At 42.3% G+C, this 19,233-nt stretch overlaps 1 long non-coding RNA gene across 1 annotated transcript in view; it reads left to right on the top strand.

Annotated features, from left to right (window-relative positions):
- The window catches only part of LOC114549910 (uncharacterized), a 190,935-nt gene that overhangs the window by 81,930 nt on the left and 89,772 nt on the right, over positions 1–19,233 (top strand). Inside the window, exon 4 of the long non-coding RNA XR_003691616.1 lies at positions 1,899–1,958. This is a non-coding gene — a long non-coding RNA (uncharacterized LOC114549910). The remainder of the gene's footprint in view (positions 1–1,898; positions 1,959–19,233) is intronic.

The raw sequence follows: 19,233 nt of genomic DNA, 5'->3' as shown, positions 1-19,233 counted from the left end.
TTGCTTCCCTGGCCTCTAGTTTGTGTACGACGACATATTTAACTAACCCACCTATGTTTTTCTTGCAGAAGTATCTGGAGCACATCCCCGCACTACATTTCTTATTCCACAGGGTCCCCCTGTTAGGTCAGTAGTAACAAATGCATTTTCAAAAAGGCTGCATCAATTCCCCTTTCCCCCTCATATGGGTTTTCTTGAAAATGCCATACTGGTATTAGCTGGAATAAATCTGCGGGTTTCCATCATCACGCTCGCCTTTTTACCCTTGCAGCCGGACCAGGCGGACACCCTCTCCGGCGCATTGACATGCAACAAAGCTAATGGTGGCCGGGACAGGAGGGCCTAATCTTCACTAACTGACAAGATTTAAATTGAGGAGACATCTTCCGCTGATTAGCTCCCACACCCACAATTATCCAACTGGGGTGTCAAGCAAGGTTTAACATCTCCACTGATTCTGCTCTCCTGAGACATCCGGGAGGCAATGCAATCGCTTTTAATAACTGCCTCCCTCGCTCCCTCCATCCCTCTCTCGCCCCTTCTCCTCCTTGACGCCCAATGCTCCTCGTGCAGCACGCCGTTCCTGCCCCCCACCTCCCTTCCTCTATTTCTCTCTCTCTCTCTCTCTCTCTCTCTCTCTCTCTCTCTCTCTCTCTCCTTCCTTCTCCCCTTTCCTCTCTCCCTCTCTTCCCTACCTTCACTCCCTCAGCAACCCCCCAGTTCTCAGTCATTCAAGCTCCCTTCAAAATTAACCTTTCCTGCAAAAATATAATTTCTTACAAAATGAACCCCACTGAGCGATTTTTTTTTTTTTTTTTTTTTTTTCTTTTTTCTTATTTGGAATAATTTATTCAAATTGCCCAACTCAGAACAACAGAGCAATCTGAACACTGAGTGGACCCCTGAATTTGGATCTCTCTCTTTTTTTCTTCATCTCAAGGTAGAGGTGGAGAGAAGGAAAAAAAAAAAAGAAGTTTATGTACCTTGCTGTCTTCTGGCAAATAAGGGGACGGGGCTGGCTTCCACCTTCTATCCCCAGCGCTCTGGCAGCGGTATCCCCCTCGAGTGTACACCTCATTAAAATTCATCTGATCTGAATATTTTTGCAAATATGGTTAGATTGCTCACCATGACATGAAACATCCCTGTGTGTTATTTTAATCACACGCACCCCAACGGGCAACGTATATGATGGCTGTGACATTGAACTCCTCCACTGCTTGACCCCATTTTATGAGTCCACGTCACTTCAGGAGCGACCGGGGAGATGGTGGGGGTGGTTTGGAAGTTACCTGGAAATGATGGACATGCTTGATAATTCTTCCTTCTTTTTTCTTCAAATGTTCACACAGCATCAGCTCGGTTTAAAGCCCCTCTCAATCACGCTGCAGTCCGTCCCCCGCTTCTCTCTCTCTCTCTCTAATGAACTGTTTTCTTCCGGTGATGGAACGGGCACTCAAAGCAATGTGATTAATAATTTACTGTTTAATTTTACTAATTGATCTGTTTTGGGAGCCAGGATAAAAGTGAGGATGCATCCTCAGCACACAATGCCTTTCATATGGCATTTATCCACAAGTCACAACCAGCTCCCTCAAGATGAATAATGAACTAAACAAGATCAAATAATGATCACTCGGGAGTAGGAGAGAGAACTCCCTTACAAACACCGCCGAGTTTACCTTAGGTTCTTTCTGCATATCACACACAACAGAGTGGCGCAGGAGATGAGCTGCACGGCAACAAAGAGCCATTAAAGGGCTTTTGCAAGGACAGAGCTTGCGATTAGTTTGTGTTTGTGAAGTTGGGGAAACTTTTCTGTATGTCTGTGTTGATTATGATATTGTTTGTCAGATGATCTTACACTTGCTCCTCTTTCACCTTGACTTGTCTTTCAGATTAAGCAGAAGAAGAATGTCATCTGGACTCCGCAGTACTCCTGAACCTCTACTGTCGAGGTGAGTTTAAACTTTACTGTAGTAACATAGTTATTCAAACCCTCCACAATTAACAACATAAACCAAACAGGACGATAAAATAAAAGACTCCAAAGCCTGTCTGGTTTTGAAAGAAAAGGGTCCTTAGATGAGATGAGGCTGACCAGTCCTGAAGGAACAAAAGACAGTGAATCTTTTAGTTATGATAAGAAAGTAGAGCTTTCTAGACAACTTAGATCATCGTATGTCATCACAGTGAATATTTGAATCGAACTACTCATTTTAATTGAGGTGAATCTGAACTCTTGTGCGTCAAATTATCTTCCATTCGCGGCCCCAGTCAGTCATAACAACTCAGCATCGTCAGTGAAGTGCTTCCTGCTGGAACAGATTCAGATCCCCTCCCCTCCTGAACCTCTCCACAGTATTGTCATGGAGAAAGTACTCTGGCCTGAGGCATCCTGCTGGCGCAGCAGGGGAATGAACATAGCATTGTATTTGTGACGTCATGGGTTTGAATCCAACTCGTGACTTTTATCTCCATACTGTGTGATTTAAAAAAACCAAATGCCATAAAAGCAACTAGAGAAATAAAAGCAGTTTGCGGTAACATCCAGTATGTGCTAGAACGTGCAACGCACACGTGTGCTTTTTGTTTTTGCCACTTTCGTGTACTGTCTGGTCAGGCATAGACTCAGAAACTCTGGATTGTCATTTACTTTATACTGCAAGCTGCATAGAAAAAAGAAAGGGGTTAAATGTATTTGAAAGTTACTTATGGACATATGAAATACACTGATAACATTCAAAAACATTAACACTATTGCCCAGTTATGGATATTTATTTGTACACGGTCTCTCCAGTGCTGACTTTCAGCTACTTGTACTTGCCTGTGAGCCATTTCACTGTGCTCATTTTTGTGCAGATGGGGAGGGCCATGGGTTAGGCGAAGCGAGGGAAGGAGTCTGCAATGTATTTATCCACAGCACCTTAACACTGAGGGGGGATTAAAAAAGAAATGAGAAACATTCCTTCCTTGATTCGCCAAGGTCTTAAAAGAGACAGAATGGGGGGGAAACATCTTGTATCACAGAGATGTTCATCTGTTTGCAGATGAACCATGTGTGCTTTTTTTTAGTGCGAGACTGACTCAAATTTACATTTTATTGTTTTGGATTACACGCTGTTGGCCCATTGAACCTAATGTGGTTTCTCCGCCACCGTATCTGTAATGGTTATAGCTGTTAGCTTGTAAATAAGGTTTAATACACTGAGCCTGTGTGTGTGTGTGTGTGTGTGTGTGTGTGTGTGTGTGTGTGTGTGTGTGTGTGTGTGTGTGTGTGTGTGTGTGTGTGTGTGTCCACATGCTCTCAGCGGTCTCTTATAAATATTCCCATGGCTGGGTAGAGAGTGTCATTATGTGTTAGCTGCAAGTAGCATAAGATTAAAGCACCAACTAAATGCCCATATCATTACCCTATTAACATGTGACATATATGTGTATAGGTGCCTGCTTAATTAGCATTGATTGATTGGAATCAATGACTGTTACAAAAAAAGGGGGAGCTAAGAGGGGGCAGGGTTTGTTGGTGGTGTAAGTAGGGTGTCTTGTGAAAGTATCCAGAATTAAACTGAAGATAGTCCTCTTATTTCTGATTTGATTTGGCTTAGCTGTTAAACAGGCAGACAATCTAGTTGCCTTTGATACTCTACTAAAATCTATCCTGCCTACTCCCCACCCACCCCCCCCTTCAAAAAATAGTAGCCTAATTTTGTCATGGATATTACACAGACACATGCATGAATCAGTGCTGGTTGTCATAATTATGTGAACATCGGGGATATTAAATGAGACAGGCCTATTTCCAAAGGTGAGACTGTAGAATCAACTCGGCGCTCAACAAACCTCGGTGTCAATCATGCGAGCGATTCATATTCAACCAAAGTCAAGCGCATCTGCCTGGATGCATTATTTATGTCGGAAATAAGCAGCTTAACCGAATCATGCTAGCAGCTATTAGCAGGAGACACACACCTAGCTCGCTCCCTGTCTCTCTTTGGAGGCCATGTTTGAAGTCTAAATAACACAAGTTTGATTAGGCCCATGGAAGCAAAAGCAATCCCACTGAAGTGTGCTGTTTTATAGAGCTGGAACAAAGGTATGTCTGTGTTTGTAGCTGTCATTAGGCTGTGTATTTCTCTCTCTCTTTTCCCTCCATCTCTCCTTCTCCCACTCTCTCTGCGGGCCAAATAACAGTGGAGGTTAGCATTCCAGAGTTACGGCTCTATCCTCCTGTCATGAGTGTAAGGTTCTGTTTTAGATCAGCCGTCCCCGCCGCGCCTGATGGACAGCTCTGAAGATAAATGTAACATGAATAAAAACAGCACTGTTGACTGTACAAAGGCTTTTGTTGATGAACCGGAGAAAGGAGGGAGGTGATGGTGGGGGGGATTCGGGGTTGCGAGAGGGTTAAGCGTCGCCGGGTATGGGGGGGGGGGGGGGCAAGTATGTGTCCTCCACCTCTTCACTGTTCATATTCATCCTCCACCTTTCAAATATATCTCATTCATAATGGATAGATCCGGATCTCTGTTTTGCATCTTCAACTGACAGTTTTAGTGTTTTTTTTTTTTCCCTTTTCCTTCCCTTTTTTTGGCCCCCTCTAGCTGATGTCCTAGTTACTGTGCTGTGGGAGAGTATGGCTGTTTTTAATCCATAGGAACTTTGCCTCTGTCTTAGAGTAAAGGCTCTGTGATCTACAGCCTACTTCTGTAAGAGTGCAGGACATTGGAATACAGGTTTATTACAGGTAAAAGCACCACAAAGGGCTTTTCCTCCATTTGTCTGGTTTCACTGTCATGCTGTAGTATTTGCAGGCTCTGAGTTACAGCTAGACGGTGACAGTGAATAATTTTTTTTAAAGTGGGACAGGGAAAATATCCCGGACCTGCGCGCACATAAACACCTGCACTTACACTCAACCTCATAAACCCACATACAACAAAGCCGCATCAGGTGGTCCCCACAGGTTACCTATCATCAAGCCTAAATACAGCCCTTTATCACGGGCAGGCCTCCATTTACGTCTACTGTAGACACACACATGCACACACCCTGTAACCCTGGCAGCCCTAGCACAGGCTGCCTTTTACCCCTGCTTATTTAGATGCACTCGAGGACACAATGGGAGTGCATTAGCAGCGCTCGGCCTCACAGCAGCAGTAATTTCATTGTGGTTACCACATGCATCCTACTTGACTCTCAATTCACTCTCTAGGACGAGGGCCAAATAATGGGATTTACCCTGTCTGACGAGAGCCTCCCACCCTATTTTGTGTGTGTGTGTGTGTGTGTGGGTGTGTGTGTGTGTGTGTGTGTGTGTGTGTGTGTGTGTGTGTGTGTGTGTGTGTGTGTGCGCGCGTGTGTGCGCGCACGTGCGTGCGTGCGCACATGCCCGCACGCAGGTGAATGTGTATCTCATACATACAACTACATAACTTACAGGTGGAGTTACTGGTGTGTATGTGCGTGTGTCAGTGCATACATACAGTGCGGCACATGCGTATGTGTGTTACCATATTTCCTTTTCTCATGGCCAGTTCAGCTGTCATTGTCAACACCAGAGCTAAATGCGCTGCTGCTACTCCCCCACGGTTGGTTAAAGGGATGAGCTTGTTCTAAATGGACTACAGACTTTTTGGGGCAAAAGATTTCAACATGTGACATATGACAGTTACATATATCATCTCCAAAGATCCAGTTTTGTGGGTAAAGGACTTCAGAACAGAATCCATAGTTATATTCAATATCCTATTTTACTGTTATGCCAGCATTTTTGTTGGTACAGGACCCTTTTTTTTATTATTCTGAGTGTGTCATTGTGGAATGAAACTTATTTGTATACATGTATATGTTACGGTTACAATGTTTTATACAGGCTTTCCAAAGGGGAACTAGAAATTCAACTACATATAATGAGTATGACGCACATGTTCAGTGTATTTCTATTGTTTTCAAATTCCTGGTGGTATTTACTGATGCAGAATTGCTGTGGTGTCTAGAAGATGTTGAATATAGGACTTGGCTGCCACTGTATTTGCAGTAACATCCTGAGACCGGAGAGTTAGTTGCAGTATGTCTAATAAAACGCTCTGCTCTCGTCTTAACTCGTATTTCTTAGTAATTAGAATGGAAAGTAAAACAGAAGTAAAAGGCTTAAAAACTTTTAATTTGTATTCATGAGATAAGAATCGTGAGCCACGAGAAGGAAGCAAACAGCTTCCACATCACAATACAGCATGCATCACTTTTATCGTACACTCAAATGTTCACACACACACACACACACACACACAAACATGCTTGCACGGACATACGTGCAGGCACGCGCAAGCATACAAACAGTACAAGAAACAAAAAATTAATCAGGATGAACAAAGCCTGTTTGAACGTGCAGTTGCACATTAGTGTTCACACACATTTGCACACACACACACACACACACACAAAGGAAGCATTAATTTATTCAGGTTAGTGGTGTGCTTTAATTATTACCACCAGTCTTCCCCCCACCCCCCCAATAATAGCCAGCATGTCTGTAGCTGTCAAAAACAAGCGGAAACAATTTCATCTGTGAGCAGAGAAACAAACACTGTCTCCTCTGTCTCTCTCTCTCTCTCTTTTTCTCTCTCTCTCTCCTCCTCTGTAATGTAAAGGCCTTTAATCAGGCCCTGGTGTATTTTCTGTTTGTTTATTATGTGATAGTGAGAACATAGCCCCTAAATGTGTTATGTTGTTGCATTCACTGAACATTTTCCCAGGGAGGGGAAATTGATAGGGAGTTTCATAATTAAGCAAATTAATGAGTTTCTTCGTTGAGCAACCAAAACACTCGGTACGATGCCAGCTCCTATCTCCACAGACATGAAAAGTCTTACTTTCTTTTGCCAGGGTTGTTTGTGCCGTGTGTGTGTTGTGCGTCTGTCTGACTTAGCATCCCTTTGTGTTTTTATTTTTGTTCATTTTTACAGTCCTTTGCATTTGACAGCCGCGTAGAAAAGCATTCTGCTGTCATGCAGATTTTGAAGCTATGCAAATAGAGTTAGAACCACACTACAAAGACAATAAAACATTTTTTTTAACATCAAATATGCTACAGTAGATTTTCTGAAATTGACCATTCACTGCAAAATTCTCTATTTTTCCTCAATCATTTGTTGAGCGCCAGTGGCCTCAGGAACAATTGCACCACTGATTTCTAATACATAGCCGTGTCATATTGGCTCCGGTGACAGCAGGCTATTAATGAGCGGCCATTTTGTGCCCTTGACTGCAGTTGCACTGGGCTTCATTAATTTCTACAGGTCTGAGAGGTGAGGAGAGTGTGTGTGATTGGGGAGGCCCGTGTCTCCGGAGACAACACAGTTGTCTGAATGCTTCATCCTTGCTTCTCTTTTTTTCTTCGCGTTTTGCTTTTCCTTGTGCACCGAAACACTTTGTCTACATCCATGTGTTCTTGTGTTTTTATGAGGAACTGTGTGCCTGTGCTGTGTGTGTCTCTGAGCTTATGCCTATGTGTGCATGGCCATAATGACCACCCTCTCTGTTGGGTGTGTATCTACTTCAGAATAGGAAACGGAGGCCGGCACACATTCACTGGTTCAGTAACGACGGCCCCTCGCCGCGACGCACGGGGCCGCCCCGGGGTCGCCCCGGGGTCAGAGGAGGAAATAAGAGGCTCTTTAGAGGACAGAGATGCCATTAGGTCACTGCTGGTGTCCTGCCTGCTGTTTATCCCTCTTTCTTTCAGCCTCTCACTGTTTTTTTTTTCTTTTTCTTTTTTCTTTTGCTTTCTCTGTTTCTCTCTCTGCGTGTGTCTGCCAGTGACGATAAAACAGGTGTCAAAGTGCAAAGGAATGATATTGCGTTGTGTTACGAGTGTGACTTTGTTGTGTGAGCATGAACCTGCTGTGTGTCTTTGTGAGTGCATGTATGAGGACATATGTATAGAACCTGAAAATTAGCAAATAGTAGTAGTTTATGTGTATGTAACTTGCCCATAAATGTTTGACTGTATAAGCAATGTTTCTTCTCTTCTTGCCTGGGCGCAGCTGGAGAGTTTTCACAGTGAAGCAGCTGCAGTGAACTACACATGTTTGCATTGGCCTTGATATTAAATGTTGATTTAAATTTTCTTTTTCTTTTTAAGGATCACTTTCGAACATTGCACATAAGGACTTCACACGGCAGGCCTTTGTGATGTGTTTATTGTGGAAATTCAAATCGCGCTGTGACGAAACAGCCCTGAGGTGAACTCGTATGTATGTGCAGTGCTATCCTCTAACAGTGTGATGGCAGAAAGAGATGTTCCAGTCTGTTTCTCTTTCTCTTCATCTGTCTTTGTTCACCTCCCCTCCCTCGTTCCCCTACTCATCGCTGATATATCTCTCTTCACTTCTAACCTCCCCTCCCCTCACCTCTGTCCTCCCATCCTCGCTCCCTCCCTCCCACCCACCAGCACAGACAATAAATATCATGTCACGAGGATGGCAATGCTCCTTCATGGAACACTGCATGTTTATTAGAGGCAGGAGAAGTTTAAGAGAAATGCTAACAGTGTTCATTAATGGGCCGCATCCGCGTTTGATGAGGCATGACACATCCTAGCCACCGGCCAAACGGGAGAACAGGCGCGGTTTTTTTTGGGGGGGGGGGTGTCAATGGGCATAACGGCCACTGGTAAACGGCTGGTAATTGTGTCCAAATTGTACGGCGAGAAGGCCTCTCAAGGACTGACAGTGACGGAGCAATTATGGCAAGCCAAGCGAGCTGTGTCAAATTAGCCCCTCTCCTCCCCTTCCTCCTTACTCCAAAGCCCAACCCTTTCTGCCACTTGCTGACGGGGAGTCATATTTCTTTGCCCTACATAGCAACGTGGAGTGATAAACCCTTGATTGTGAATGATAGGCAGGAGTAGCCATGACGGCTTGATGATTCAAATTGTCAATAGCTTTGTACCTGAACACTGGGGGTCATTGGGTGTCTGAGCAGGTATGGAGATGTTTGAGACCTAGTTGGAGGGAGGAAGTTTGGAAGGAACAGTGGGGGGGGGGGTGTGTCTCATGTGATCATCGACCCAACTGAGGGAGTCTTTACCAGGGAAGGTCATCAGTCAGCGTTGGCTGTCAGGGATGGATCACACACAGTGGAGTGCGTCTGACTTTGGTAATTACATCTGACTGCAGAGTGGGGATGTCTTCTTTTGTGGGCCCACAATGACTGCATAATTTATAATTAACAGCAATCAGTTCAGTCGCAAGGCTGTTCATCAGGGCTTTTTGTTTTAGGGTGGGGTGGTTCGCAGTTTAGAACTGGATCATCATTCAATTTGTCTGAATGCTACATGCTTCAGTTTGTAGATGTTTGTACCAATTTGTCAACAAATCTTTCAATTTTTCTGCTCAAACCCTTTTTTAGTTTTTTTTTTTTCTGTCAGTCATTATTGTTTTCCTCCACAGAATATACATTGTGAAATGAACTGAATATATATGTTTCTGTATGTGCCTCTTCTACCATTGTTTATGCAAACCAGAGGGGGAGGAGAAAGAACAACGTATTGGCTGGATGAGCAAACTTTAGATGGAACAAATGGGTTTTATGAAGATCACAGTGGATAGGATCAATAGGGACTGATGATTCAAGGTGTCAATCCATACATGCAAACACATTCTAATTGATTTTCTCCTATTGATTTCACGTGTGCCTCTGCGGCTCTGGTTAAGATAGGAACATGTATTTGTATTTGATGATAGAATTCAGACAGTGATTAGTCTTCCGGCGTGTCAAAATTAGTGTTGCTTACTTTGATTTATGATTATAATGCATATTAAATAAACCTCAGACAACTGTGTGCTGGCTTTGAATTATCGTGAAAATGGTATAATTTATGTGCTGTAATGTGATAATCATCTTATGAATTATGTAAACAATAATGCTCATAAATCACATTTTGTAAATCATCCAAAGGTAGTTATTTGAATACCATTCTTTGTACTTTCCTTTAGATTTGAATATGAAATTATAGTTCATACATTGTCTGCTTCACATTGTAGCACTGGCTATACAGGTAAAGAGCGATCTTCAGTATTGCTGTGTGTGTGCGTGCGTGCGTGCGTGCGTCTGTGCGTCTGTGCGTGCGTGCATGCTCATGCCCATGCATGTGCACGGGTGTGTACATGTGCCTGTCTGCTAGTGTCTAAATTTGAGTCCAAGTATATCAATCTTGTTACTGCCATTAATGTCACTTTCAGCTCATCATTCTCAAATTATATTTAATAATAGATAGCTTTTGGGCATAAATGTTAATGCAGAATTGCATAGAATTTTATGTTCTGAAAATGACATGCCTTAGCCTCTCAATATTTAGAGAGCTACTCCACTTCCATGCAAATACCCAAAACCCTAATAAGTGAATGCAGGCTCATAACTTTTTCTGCAAACTTTCCTCTTAGTCTAAACCAAACATTACCTTCTTTCTGCTCTGAGCTGCTTGAATAGTAAACTTTGATTATTGATTTTACTGCTAAAAGCAATTTTAGCTTATGTGGCTGAGATAACATGTCAGCATTGATTCCCAGTCAACTTCATGATACATGCCATATCCCAAAAGGAAAAGTCAACGGTCAGTTTTCTATGTCAGAACGTTTTATGTGATCATATGCAGCTCTGTCTCTTACCTAATTCCTAAAACAGTTCCCATGCAACTAATCTGCAGTCTCAATCATGTTTCAAGGAAATGTATTTTGTTTCCGGATTACGTTTGTTTTTGACATATCACAAATACATATCTAATCAAAGTCCACGTTCAAATTCTGCGTAGGGAGGAGGTCTGGGTGGATGCATGTGGATGGATGAGTCAAACAAACACGGGACTTTCACTTAGGAGACCACTGATTGTGGCCCTTGTAAAACCGAAAGTCAACATTGACTTATTTTAATTCATGTGAATTAACTTACTAACGAAACCAAATGAAATTGTTTTCTTAAAGTGGCTACATCTAACTTTCAGTTTGTGTTGATTCTAACGGCCGCTTTGGACAAAAGTGGTAGAGTTTTTACCGCACCTGCTGTCGTAATGGTCTTTTCTTTACAGTGCTTTATATTACCGATTTAGCATTACTGGGAGTTTGTATAGTTGCGATGAATGTTTTGCTCAGACCAGGCCAATTTGGTGTCGGTTTTGAATCATTTACAATCCCATAATTGTCTCAGTCTGTTGAAAGCCCGACCCGAGATTGACTCGGGTTTTCGCCTGTCGTCTGTCACTTTCCCTTTTAGCTTTTAGTTGTTCTTCGTTTAATTTCCTTCTTTTCTGTGATGGCCCTGCCCCAGTATCAGCCATAACTACAACAGGTAACTTCTAAAATAAAATAAAAATACAATTAGGCCTATAAAGAAATCTCCTGCTACCTTTTTACCTGGCTGCATAGGCTTTTCTGGTGTTACAACGAAATCTGTGACCCTTCAGAATGTGTGCCTGCGGCGCCGTCTACCTGACGTAAATCATTTTGTGACTTTGCGGGAAAAATCGGACCCGGGAAAAGGCTTTATTAAAAACTATATAAAAACAGAGTCCTTTTACTGTTAGTGCCGTTTGCTGTTACAGGTCATTTATGATCGTCAGATGTTTTTCAGAAACATTTAAAAGTTACATATAATCACTTTAATTTGTCACATAAACACAGTACATTGTACTGAAATTACATAACATACTTAACATAGATTACATCCCCAATATATACTGTAGATTTTTTCCCCCACACCTTACCATTTTTACTAAATCCCCATTTTTTTTCCCCCAGCTGTCTTGTACTGTGTGCGATTAAGTGGATTAGACCATTGGGACTTCACTGGAACATTTATTGATTAGCTATTAACGCACTAACACCAAATAATCCATTTTTTTTTACGTTCCTAGATTTGGCGTTGCCGGTCTGCGTTTGATTCGAGGTTGCCTCGGGACGTAAACTTTGATTTCTCTGTTTTTTTCCGTGAAAACTTGGGGGATGGAAAGCATCTCTGCAGTCCCATTACATATTAACAGCATCTCCAGTTATGTTCCTAAAACATGATGAGTACACTGACGCTGAGTTGCCTGCAAGATTAATTATTGACACTGTCCTTTACATAACCCGTTCTTAAGAGTGTGTTCACTGTTCCATTTCTTTTTTTAAATGTCCTCTTATATAAAAAAATATGTTCCTTGTGTTACTTTGGAAAGCAGTTTTCATTCTTGTCAACATGTTGGAACACTTTGGCTTGGATGCATGTGGTGTGGATTGGGAATTGAAACCACAGAAAGCTATAGATGGAAGTCATCATCATTGAGATTCACTTAGGGGCTTTAACATCCACATCGTAGCCTCGCCTCGCCTCTGATCAGCGCCTTTTAAAGTGTGTGCAACAATCTGGCAAAGAGATTAGGCCCCAGTTTGTAGCAATTAGTTGTTTTTGTAGCCAGAATGAGTTGAGGAGAGATGTGACTGGTGAAGTCGCACTTTTAGTCCAGTCCAGCTGGGCCATTGGGGCATTAATCGTCATGTGTTGCTGCATGTTGTTAGCATATAACAGGCTTTTCTCAGCCCGTCTTATTCCCCTCCCATCCCACTCAGCCCCTAGTGGTATCATTTTGTTTATTAGCAGGATTCTTGGGTCATGTTGTTTATTCATAAGCCATTGTTTTCAAGCTTGAACTACTATCTTTTGAGGGGTTCCATATTTGTCAGCTGAGTGTCGGTGGATGGCACCAGCACGCCTCCCAGCACCTCCAGAGACTCCCATTCTGACAAGGAAATTTTTTTTTTCTCCCCCATCCTCTTCAACCTCCCAGTGTAATAAATACGCACATCTTCCCTTGCTGTCTATCTCTTATCCGACTCTCTCTTTCTCTTCTCTTTACTCTCCCCTCTCTCCTTTTTTATCCTTCCCTCTCTGCTTTCCTGACACCTTGGCCAATGGGAGTTGTTTCTGTGCCCGGCGGTTGTCAGGAGAGACAGCCAATAAGCAATCAAAGTGGCGGCCAGTGGCTGAGACAAAGGAGCACTCTGCCTTTTTCTGAGGTGCTGCAGCGGGCGGTACAGAGGCGGCTTGCATGTATAATTAAGTGAGAGAGGAAGCCAGGGCCACTTAATCTTCCCCCTAATGGTGATCTGAGCTCCATCACCGGGGCCCCTCTGGGGGGGCCGTACCCCAAAGACCCACTCTCCGGGTCACCGCTGTCCCCCAATTGTCATTGGCAAATCTTTTTTATCGGCCGGAAGAGCTGTTTTCCTAGACCGCTGGCATTGATCCATTCATCATGGCTTTGTTCCTTTAAGAACTCTGAGGGCACACCACGGGTCTGTCGAATGAGCTATTTATCATCCAGCAGAGAAAAATAGAGAAAGAAGTGAAGAGATGCATATTTTACACAGTTTTTCTCAAAACTTACAATAGCCTGACATATTTTTGTGTTTGGCTTGTACCAAAGCCAGGGGTGACAGGGGTCCCTGTCACCTGTGTGATTTATCCGGACAGCAATTATGTTGAACTGCAATGAAACTTTGACTATTGATTCTAATAAGAAAAAGTTGCATTTTAAACATGACTTTCTTCTGATGATGCATAAAACACATTTTATGTTTATACAGTGTTATGAGTTGAGTAGGACTGCGATGTAGCTTAATCCAGCAGCTGATCAGGTGCCAACCATGTGTGACGTCACCCATTGGTTTGTGGAGATCTGCCATGAGTCGTGGTGTTTGCCGTTACGGGCGCAGCCATCCTGGTTGCGGATGTGACGATTTTAGACGAGAGGGAGGAGTGAGGGAGGAGATGCTTACACTCTACGTTACGTTACACACCTTCACTGGCAATCACATCATATCCACGCCCTAAAACACCCCCTGCTTTATCGCCGATTTTAAAATCAACGAGACCATAATTCAAAAAGTGAACATCATTCTGTGTTGCAGAAGACTTAAAACTAGCAATTGAGACCATAAACTCATTACGAAAATGTTTACTGTAATAAATCAAGTGGTAAGTGGGTCACTTTCTCATAGATTTCTACAGAAACCGACCTCCTTTTGCAACCGCACGTGTCGCCCCCTGCTGGAATTCAGATAAAATGCAGGTTTAAGGCACTTCCGCATTTGCAGCACTTCGCCGAACCGGATGCATTGTCCATTAATATTTATAGTCAATGCCGCTGAATAGCTTAGCTTAGCATAATGGCTGGAAACCAGGTTAAACAGCTAGCCTGGCTATGTCGAAAAAGTAACAAAATCTGCCTGCCAGCACCTCTAAAGCTGTCAAATTAACACCATATATCTTGTTTGTTTATCTGTACCAAAGCCGAAATGTAAAAGCGACAAGTTGTGGTTTTATGAGGGGTTATCTGCTGGACTATTTCCTATGCTAAACAAACCATCTCCTGGATATTCTCCTGGATATTCAGAGTAAAGACGTAAAAGTGGTATCGATCTTTATATTTAATTCTCAGCAAGAAAGTGAATAAGCGCATTTCCCCATTCTTTAAAGGCAGGTTAGCATTTTTGGTATATGGATTATACTAATGGGAGCTAGTTTTTCTGAAGCTAGTTTTATGCTTGTATTGTAAAACAATTGCTTCTTCCAGCTAGTTTATTTACTGAACAATTATTTTTGTGCATGGATGTTTAAAACACACATACAATAGTACGTAAGCGCATTTCCCCATTCTTTAAAGGCAGGTTAGCATTTTTGGTATATGGATTATACTAATGGGAGCTAGTTTTTCTGAAGCTAGTTTTATGCTTGTATTGTAAAACAATTGCTTCTTCCAGCTAGTTTATTTACTGAACAATTATTTTTGTGCATGGATGTTTAAAACACACATACAATAGTACACACAAAGCAAAAACAGGCACATCCTTCCTTCCCCCAGACAAAACAGACCAACCAAAGGTTTAATTCTCCTGTTTCCTATTGACACAGCTAAAGGCAGCATAATGGGCCTATTACAGGCTACCTGCATCATGCCTAATTCATCGGGGTGGTTTTGCAGTGTTCCTTATTCAGCAGCCTCCTCATCTTTGTGATTCAAAGCAGCAGCAGCAGCCAACAGGCGAAAAGCCCCCACTAAGGTCCTCTATGTCTGGGCTGGCACTTCCAGCCTCTAGTGACCCTTCACTTCCTCAGGATGGAGGTGAGGATCTGGGGACGAGGAGGAGAGCAGAGCAGAGGAGAGGAGGGGAGAGGAGAGGACCCGTGTGACTCAGTCCAAATGGAGCGTCTTGTGGTTATCCCTCGTATACAGACTATTATGTGGTCCCACCACTGACACTAATGGGATGTTACAATGATTTAAAATGATTTAATGGCTCCCAGGTTGGGGCCCCTAATGGCCCTCTTTATACGCCAATGCGTATTATGAATGGCAATGACAGTGTTGTGAAGGGCCTCTGTTTCTCTGGCTTTCTTCTCTCTCTCTCTCTCTCTCTCTCTCTCTCTCTCTCTCTCTCTTTTTTAGCTTTTTTTAAGCTGTTGCTCAGGCAGTGTGACAGGTGTCGTTTTGTGTGGTGATCGGGCTGCAGACACTGCAGAGAGTCAGTGGATGGTTGACGGACTCCTTATAGGCGCCCATAGTGTAGCAGGAGTATTCATTAAATGTCTTATAGCACGCTGCTTCTCTGATGTGCACCCGACCACATGCTGAATGACTTGTTTGTATTGTGTGTTCATCCATTCTGTTGAAAATATCTGATATGATGGCTTATAGGTGACTGAAAACTTGCAACAAAATTATAACAATTTTTGTTAGGTACTTTAAAGGTTTGTATGGTGCATTAAAAACCAAATCTGCATCCAAAGTTTAAACCATTCTAATAAACATTTAGAGTCAAGGGAGTTAAGCACTAAAAAATGCAAGCTCTTTTCCACCATTAGTGCTGGCTGTCAGTGAAGAAGCACCTGCCAGGACTGTATTGATTTTTGGTGTGTATCAATTTTAACATAAGACAGTGGTGGAAGAAGTACCCCGATTGTTGCTTGAGTATACCACACTGTAGAAATACTCCATTTGAGTAAAAGTCCTGCATTCCCAATGCTACTTGAGTAAAAGTGTAAAAGTATTGGCAACCAAATGTACTTAAAGAATCACAAGTGAAAGTACTTGTTATGCATAATGGACCCTTTCAGTGTTATAATATGTGCTATTATTAGGGGTGGGAATCACCAGAAGCCTCACGATACGATATCCTCTTATGTCACGATATATTTTAAACACATTGCAAAATTCTGCGATAAATATTGTAAACTTCAAATGTTTCCCAATTTCAAATGATGTCCCAAAAGGAAACTTTGTCAACATCTGTTTTATCTAAAAAGATAAATCTCCCCCACCCTCCCCCTGCAATTAAATTGTGCTATTATATTATTGGATTATTGCTATTGATGCTTTATTGTCCATCCATCCATCCATCTTCATCCGCTTATCCGGTGTCGGGTCGCGGGGGGAGCAGCTCCTGCTTTATTGTGTTAACAGTATTTCAGTAGTGTGGTCGAGGTGTAGCTCATTCTAACCAACTTATATACTGTACTTTTGAAAAGTAACTAGTAACTATACTGCCAGACAAATGTAGCGGAGTAAGGAGTACAATAATTCCATCTGAAATATAGCGGAGTAGCTGTGTAAACTACCAATGCGTCATATTTCTACTTAAGTATAGCAGTAGAGTAAGTGTAATTTGTTAATTTTATTACCAAGAAAAGCGATAAATAATGTTTACAATGCAGAAATTTGTATCCAAACTCTTTTGAGCCAAAATTCATTAGAAAATAGTGATACGTGTTAGACTGAAAATATCTTTGCTCCACTGCATAATAAACTGCCTTCATTAAACAAAGTAAAAATATCAGTGATTCCACTGACACAGCAATCAACGTAGCATGATAAGGAAGAACTTAGGAGAAATAGTTGATGACTTTAATTTTGAAGTCCTCTCCTCTTCTCCCTTTCTCCCATAATGTCTGCTTTCCGGTCCTCCTGGACATTTCGCATTGTGGATTAAGCCTATTGATCACCTACACCTAGCAAGGTGGAGAGGTTAAGCAAATTGCTCATCCTATGCCACTCTATTAAGTCTCCTTCCTCAAAGAAACTTGCCTTGCCTGCCTTTGTATTAAACGCCCACTCCCCTGGCCTTTAAAAAAAAAAAAAAAAAACTATTTCCCCATAGTGTGATGTCTCTCGAGAGCCTGGAGAGCCTCTCATCCCTGGCTTCGTTCACTGAAACCAAGCTGTCCAGCAGACTCTCCCTACATTGTTCAAGGCACAGAGAGAATGAGAGGTTTTGCTTATATATATGCATGTGAGGGTGTGTGCACAATTGTGTGCGTTTAGGAGTGGGAGTGCTCATGCGAGTATGTGTGTCGGCGTGTGTGAGACAGAAAGAGAGCCCAGAGGATTGACAGCTCTAGCAGTCATTACACGCTGGATTGAATGCTAGATTAGTCCAAAGTGGCTCAGGGTCAAGCGGCTGCCTGCTCCCTTTTGGCACTCAATGACTTTAATACCCGCTACTGTATTAGTCAATTACTTCAAAGGCTAGGCTGCCCTCTCGTTACCTCTCCCACAGTCCTGACTCCATACCTTCTGAAGCATCGGCTTTTTATCGTATCTATTATTGATGTGTCTCTATTTATACAGGATATATCTCTGAAAGATCCTTTGCTCTTTCAGAGATATACCCTAGAAATGTGTTTTTAGGACTTAACTTCATGCAATACTTTATATCCAATGTGACCAAAAACACAAATCCTGCTTCTTATCAGCCTGTAAATGTGTTATTCGTTTGACAAGCATTGATTTCAATGTATCTTTTGGCCTGTAAAGCAAGCTAAGCAACCCTTGATACTGTATTCATGGAGGAATTAGTTGGGGCAATCCTCCCTAAATCACATGAAACTTGGGGGACTTTTACCTTTTAAAAAAACAACTGATAACTCTCTTACATAGTGATTTGTAGCACAAATGATAACACATGAACACCCTATTCCTTTTTCAGACATAGCAAATGATAAACATCTATTTTTATTTCCCCAAAGGGAGAAAAAATACCCACTCAAAAAGAAACATTTCACTAAACAGGAAAGAAATGAATCCCACGCTTTAAAGTTTTTCAGACTTGGACGTTTTGTCTTCTGACCATCAAAACATCACGTGAGCCCATCTGTCATTAGATCAAGCTCCTCTGCTCTCCACCTCTCTACTACTCTCTCTGTCTATCACCGGTGCACTCCTCCCATTAGCTCTGATGTTAAATTGCTCTTGTGTGATTTTGTCATCGGGCTCTCCCTTCCCTTTCTCTTGGGTGACTGATATGACCTTTAGGTACACCGACTGACAATTACTGTCACCGAGAAATTGAATTATTAGCTTTCTCTGCCAACAGAGCCGTGGGTAGGTGGTTGGTAGTTGAGAGTAAAATGCTGTAATTACTTAGCTAAATTGCCATATTATATTTTTTTTTACTCCTTTTCCTTTTTCATTCTTCCTCGTGAGTGAAATAAAAGCGGGGTAGAGAAAGAAAAGGAAAGGTGTTGAGCTGTGAAGCTTATGAAAGAATAATTGTGAATGCCTCTCATAACCTTTCCAGGTTGTTGATTGTCAATAGGAACAATTTAGAGGTGTCTAGTGAGGGGTCGGAGGGAATGGTCACACACTGTCCTTGCTTTTTGTCTCTTTTCCTGTTGGTCAGTCTAACTTTCTCTTTTTTTATTTCTCTCTCTCTATATATTTATATATGTCCTTTTCTCTACCAAACTGTGAACAATTGATTTGACCCTAATAGTGTTTCTCTTCTGCAGCCCTCCTCCGTCTCACACACAACACTTGCACATACACACAGTGGATTGGCCAGGCTGAACGTAATTATTTTTCCCCCTCTCTACTCCAGTTCTGAGTGAGCAAGTGGTTTTCTTTGCTTAGCGGCTTGTATCACGGCCTGTCAGATCCTGCAGTTTAGATTACAGTATCTAGCTATGTAGCAACAAAAAAAAAGAAGCAACCTAAACTGTGCTGTCGTTAATTAAGCAGCATTTGGGGGATGACTGCGACGGCCTTCGGAGGTCAAGTAGTTCCCTCAGAAAGCCAGGGAAAAAAGAGGATGTGAGGTTTAAAAAAAGAGCGAGATATGTACGACAGGAGGAAAGGAGTCTCGGGGCCCTTTGTTTTCTCCTATCTCTCAGACAGGCACTGAGCCCCTGCATATCTG

Source organism: Perca flavescens, chromosome 23 (genome assembly GCF_004354835.1).
Source record: "Perca flavescens isolate YP-PL-M2 chromosome 23, PFLA_1.0, whole genome shotgun sequence".
NCBI classification, from domain to species: Eukaryota; Metazoa; Chordata; class Actinopteri; order Perciformes; family Percidae; genus Perca; species Perca flavescens.
Note: the sequence above shows the minus strand (reverse complement) of the source record. Positions and strands in the feature narration are given on the sequence as shown.